Below are 6000 nucleotides of genomic sequence, written 5' to 3' on the forward strand. Positions count from 1 at the left end.
GGTCCGCGGCCAACATCCCCACCCAGCGTCGGAAGGGGGAACATTTCCTCTCCATCGGGGCAGCGCTGCTGGCTCGGGGTTTGCTGCTTGAACCCGCACTCTTTGCGCCGAAGAGGAGAAAAAAGGTGCGGAGTAAAAGCGGTCCTCTCTCAGAAGTGGGATCCCTGCCCACACACAGAGCGCTGCTCCGGGTATCGCATCCCAGCTCGCCACCACAAACCCTTCATACACAGCTTTTGGCTTGCGTTGCGCAGGCACGGCAAATTCCACTGCCACAGAAGAGATTCGCCTTCTCTTCTCCTCTTGTTAATCAGCACAGGGCGATTAGCAGGCGAGTCAGAGAATCTATTGAAAGCGAGAGCTGGTGCCAGAGAGCTGACAAGGAATTGTCGCTAAGTGCAAGTGAATCTGCTTACAAAATGTATCTCCCACAAAGAGATGCTAAATTATCTTCCACTTTATTCAACACAGGGTATGTGTCCTGTGCTGGAGCAAAGATTTCCACCCTACATAGCAATTACGCAGCAGAGAGATTGAAACTAATGACAAATAGCAAGTGGAAGCCCAGGCTGCTCACCAGTCAGAACACGAATCACAGAAATCCAAGGACATTTCTTGAGGGCAGTCTTGGCAGTGCCACCGAACCCCCTGGATGGGTTCAATCCCGCAGTTATCACACTGTGGAGCAGCTGGAAGAGCACTGAGAAAGCAGCAGCTGGAGGCAGCACTTCCACTGCTAACAGTGCACACCAAGTCAGCCCATGGGACTTGGGGTGACCCTTATCACCACAGCTCGCCATCACAGCAGGATGATAAAGCTGTCCTAGGACACATCATCCTAGTGCTGTTCTTTTCCATGTGAAAAGGATCCTAAACTTGAAGTCCTGTATCCGCTTTAGGATGTATGGCCAAGAGCCGGTTAATACGCAGGGCAAGGAAACAAAGAGGGAGCCCCTAAATTAAACTCCGCGATACACAACCGCTAACGAGGAGCTAACGGAGACAACAGCAAAGATAAGGCTCTCATCACACTAACTGATGGGCCATTAAAGGAATAATTGAAACGGAGACTTCAGAAGGTCAACAAAACCTCTGTAAAAGATAAAGGAAAAGAAAAAAGTTCTAATGATTCTCACGGATTATTAGAGAAAGTGTCATGGAAGAGACCGAATTGATTACGAGGTGTTTGAGGGGGGCTCCGGGAATTGGCAAGGTTTATTGTGAGATGATTAGAGGCAGAATCAAAGTCGCTAAGAGGGAGATTTCTACAGCAGACCTGTTAGGAAAAACCGTGGGAAAACGGAGGTGGAGGGGATATCGAGGGGTTCTGAGCACAGTCTTGTACTGTGAGGCAGAATTTGTGCCGGAAATCGGATAAAAACCGCAGCGTCCGGCAGGCCCCGAAGACAGAGTTACACCTCGACTGCTTCTGCGACGAAAGCACTGAGGATGTGCACAGCTCCTGCGAGCCCAGCCCAACCCAACCCTTCTCTTAGAGAATTAAAAAATGAAGGAGGGAACAAAATAGTGCTTGCAGTATTTACCTGTGTCTCGAGCATTTTTAATTCGGATTTTACTATAAAAGAAACTACGCTATTAAAAACTATTATTATAAAGTATCATAACCCTCTTGGGTTTGGTACCTTTTCTTTAATTTCCTAGATGTTTTCCCCTTATTTTTGTTTGCTAAAAAGGAGTGACGCTGTCAAACAATACTCAAGAGGTCAAGTCCTAGAAATTCTGTGATGTCTTCATTTGTTTTAAAATAAAAACTTCGTGCCTGTATCAGTAACAGAAAGTAACAACTAGAATTGACTTCACTATTCCCGGAACCTTTAGCTAATACAAGATCTTGCAAGAACGAAGTAATTTACGGCGACTTCCTCTTATCGCCCCTTGACTTGGACGCGTGATAAGATCTAAACCCCTGACATACATCAAAGGGCAGCTCCTCCAGTCTTCCCTTCCAGGGACACGGCCATCTCTCGAGCTGCGATCGTTACCAACAGAGAACTCAAAACACGGGCCTCGCACAGCAGCAGATGTGCTGGGAAAGTGGCTTCTCTCTCTTTTTTTTTTGCCATGCAAAAACAACTGTGATAAATGCAATCCACTTTCTTTGTGCCCCCTTTCTCACCTCCGAGGGGGAAATGTGTATTTCCTTCCACTTATCCTAATCTTTGGCATCACTGCGCAGCAGGGGGAAAGACACAGGCCGAGCAGAGCCTCCACAGACATTTCTTACCCTGAGAGCAGGAGCGCAATCATTGCTGCTGCCATCATTTCAGAGAGGAAATGGAGTCCTTCAGCTTCAGGTGTAGAAGGGTGTAAGAAGAACAGTGATCCCTAATGGAGCTCTTGGCTGTGACAATATCTGCTCATCAGAAAATGCTGCTCTTCCACCGACGTTTATATTCTTTCAGAGTATATTCAGAATTATATTTTTTTTTTTTGAGAAATGAAAGAGGGTCACTTGCCATGCAGCACTAGAGAGACAATGCTGTTGTTTTCCTTTGGGTCTCAACAGTTAAATGGATGGGTGTTAATTAAAAAAAAGAAAAAAAAAAAAAGAATTTTGAATACTGCCAGGCGGAGGCACATTGTGATTTAGGACAAATGAAGGAACTCTACCCATAACAAGAAAGATTTACATAAATGTGCTGAAGAATTCACTTATTTCCTCGGGCATACAGTGTTATTGCAGGCTTCCTCATCTTTTGTTTTAGTGATGATATCTTTATCCTAAAAAAACCCCAAAAAACCCAGTTGTCTTGACTCTGTCATTTAAAACTTTATGCTAGGAAAGCATTACAGCAGCATATCCTGCTCATTTCCTGGTGTGGCTCCGTGTTTCTGAACACAGCCGTGCTAAAAGAAAAATCTGCCCGCACTTCTGAAGCCTGAGCTATTTCAATTTCCAAAATCCTTCCTGGTCTTTCATCTGGGAACTCAGATCTGCTGAATGAAATCTCAGCGGTTCCATGCCCGGTTTTGTGGTCCCCTCGGATAAAGGCTTCTTCTCCATCCCTGGAGCCACTGTCCGCTCCCCTCCAGCCACCCTGAGGAGAGGATGGCTCGGGAGGAGCCTGCAGAGCACAGGAACAGTCCCTTCCCGGAGTCACAGTGTTTTCCACGCCTGAGCGTAAGGGCGGACCAGCACTCCCGACCTCTCCTTCCCGGACAGCTCCCACGATGGATTTCTTCTTTCGTCTCCGTAACCATCAGGCTGCACCCCGAATTCCCGGCTATCCCGCGGAACTGGGGCCGGAGCTCTCAGCTGGATGCGAACGTGAGGAAAGCTGGGAGAATCATTCCTATCCTTCCGGCTCTCGGTTATGTTGTAAATACCAGGGGTACCTGTCCTGAGGCTCGTTTTCCGAGACATGCGCCAGCCTCCTCCCTCCGTCTGCTCTCGGTACCGCGAGTGCTCTCCCCATCAGTCCGTTAAAAGCAAACCTTTATTTCTTTCGGTAGTAACTCGGTGCTTACCAACCAACCGACCCTGAGCTACCCCGGACCTCCGGCGAAACCCTCCCCAGTCCCGCAGGGACGGCCCTGGGAGGCGCTCTCCGTCCTTCAAGCTCCCCGTTTCACCTTGCGCTCCTGGCTTTCCCAGGCACGTCTCGATGCGGCGGTTCCCAGCGCATCCTTTGGGAAGGCTTTAAACCGGGGCGCATTCCGGAGCAGCCGGGGCGTTTCCGGGGGCTCCCGGCCGGTGCCAGCCCCGCGGCATCCCCCTGCTGTGACATGGGGTCTCGCTGGTGTGACACGGGTCTCACTGTCCCCCGCCCCGCCCCGCAGCAGCACCGCGCGCCCAGCGCGGGCCGAGAGCGCCACTGGGCGGCCAGCGCAGGAACTGCACGGGGGCGCCTGCCCCGAGCCTCGGCTGCAATCTCCTCTCTCGCCTTCTGGCTACTGCAAGGACCAATTCTGAAATATATTTCCCACCTGGACTCTTTGGCACGTAAATGCGCTCCTTTAGTGTTTGTTGAGACGTTTGGTTTGGCATCAATAATCCAGACAAACGTGACACGTTCTGCACAAACCGTCCATCGAGTGTGCTTAACAAAGACACAGAAACGTAGCACTGCCCGTGCCCTGTGCGCTACATTTTCCAGAAGTCGGGAAATAAAGGCGTTTTCAAGCACAGGCTGTTTGGAGGAGGCTGAGTTTTGAATACTTTCTATTTCAGAAGGAGATCTCCAACTGTTGTCCGTCCTCTCCTAAAGTCAAGAACCAATTCAGTGTTAACAGCAGCACGAACCTCCACTGCCTCTTGGGTCAGCTGCAACAGATTTCCAAAGAATACCTTAAAGATGAGCCTGCAGGTATTGCTCTGTGGCCTGATCTCCCCTTGTTCCAGTGACTCCTTTAAAATCAGGGCTTCAGTGTTTTGATTGAGGCAGAAATGCTGCCGCTGCTCCTCAGACACAACGGAGAACATATTTCTCCCTAGGAAGCAGCATTTCCTTTCTAATGACACCAGTTCATGAGTCCATCTGCTCTAAAACCTTCCTGTGTACCTTCCAGCTTCAAAGGATAAAGAAAAATCTCCTGCTTCAAAAGTCTAAGTTCATGTATTTCCTCAGAGACATTCTGCCTCCTCCAGTCTTCAAAGACAATTCTGGACAGAAGATACCTGCCAGACTGACAGAGAGCAGGTTTAGATTAAATATTAACAAGAAATTCCTTCCTGTGAGGACGGTGAGGCCTGAGGTTGCCCAGAGAAGCTGTGGCTGCCCTGTCCTTGGAACTGTCCAGGGCCAGGTTGGACAGGGCTTGGAGCTACCTGGGATAGTGGGACGTGTCCCTGCTCATGGCAAGAGGTTGGAACAAGATGATCTTGAAGGTCCTTTCCAATCCAAACCATTCTGTCGTGGTATGTGTGCTTAGATCTTTTCCATCCTTCAAAGGCAACAAATTCTCTCCTCTGTATCCGTGACAACCTCAGTACTTCTCATTTGGAAATGAATCCTCCCAACCACAACACTTTACTACCATGAATGCCTTTTGAAGGCAGGGAAGTATTTTCATCTTTATAAACTTGGTGCTTAGTGGGATCCAATTTTTCCACCTTCAGTCTCACTCCTAGATCAAATATGCAGAAATTGTCTTCACGAATCCCTAAACCCACGTGGGTTTTTTGTGTCCTGAGGCCTCAAATGGCCAACAAATAATATTTCAATTTCTAGAAGTTGTGGGGCAAGTGTAATCTACTGAGATTTTTTTTCCCTGTGTTCTTCTGTTCAATTTCTTTATAACTCCTTCCACAGTTTCCTGCAGTGGCTGTTTCAGCTGACTCAGAGGAGAAATTCAGATGGAAACTCACGTGTTCAACAGTCAAGCAGCACAAGGTTTCCAGGTAATTCAAGTTCACTGGGTAAATCACCTTGGCTTTCTCTGTGCTTTTCACAAAACAACAAAGAACAGGATGATTTTTTCAGTGTCATTTGGAAAACCTTGAAAAAGACATTTCAGGGATGGAAATGCCACTCAGGCATTCATGAACAAGAGCAAGAATCTTCAGGCCTGTGGAGAAATCTTTCTATGATTAGCTAGCCAAAGACAGGAATTAGAAGTGTTTGAGCATTATAACAAGAAAGTAAGAACCAGGCAGACTATGTGCTGTCCAGGGCAGAGAATCAGCACATTTTGTCTTAAAAGAACATGTCAGGAAGGAATGGATATGGGAAGAGGTTGGCTTTGGACAGGCTAATTTTGGAAATCTGTCTGGTCATCTGATGAAGAAAACAAATTTGAAAGTGAAAGAGAGAGGGGCAGAGCCGAAGGAGGGGACAGCTCCTCAGCTGAGGAAAAATGCTCTGCAAGAGGGACCAAGAGAGGACAAACATGAAGCTGTTTGGTTGACAAGGCTGACCAAGCAGGGGAAGGACAAAGGAACACAGGCAGGATCCACCCCGAGAACAGCTTGGGAAGGGCTGCTTGATGTAACACCTGTAAGAAAGGAATCACAATAGGCATTAAAGGGAAAGTGGGGTC

The sequence above is a fragment of the Motacilla alba genome, chromosome 13 (assembly GCF_015832195.1).
Source record: "Motacilla alba alba isolate MOTALB_02 chromosome 13, Motacilla_alba_V1.0_pri, whole genome shotgun sequence".
Lineage (NCBI taxonomy): Eukaryota > Metazoa > Chordata > Aves > Passeriformes > Motacillidae > Motacilla > Motacilla alba.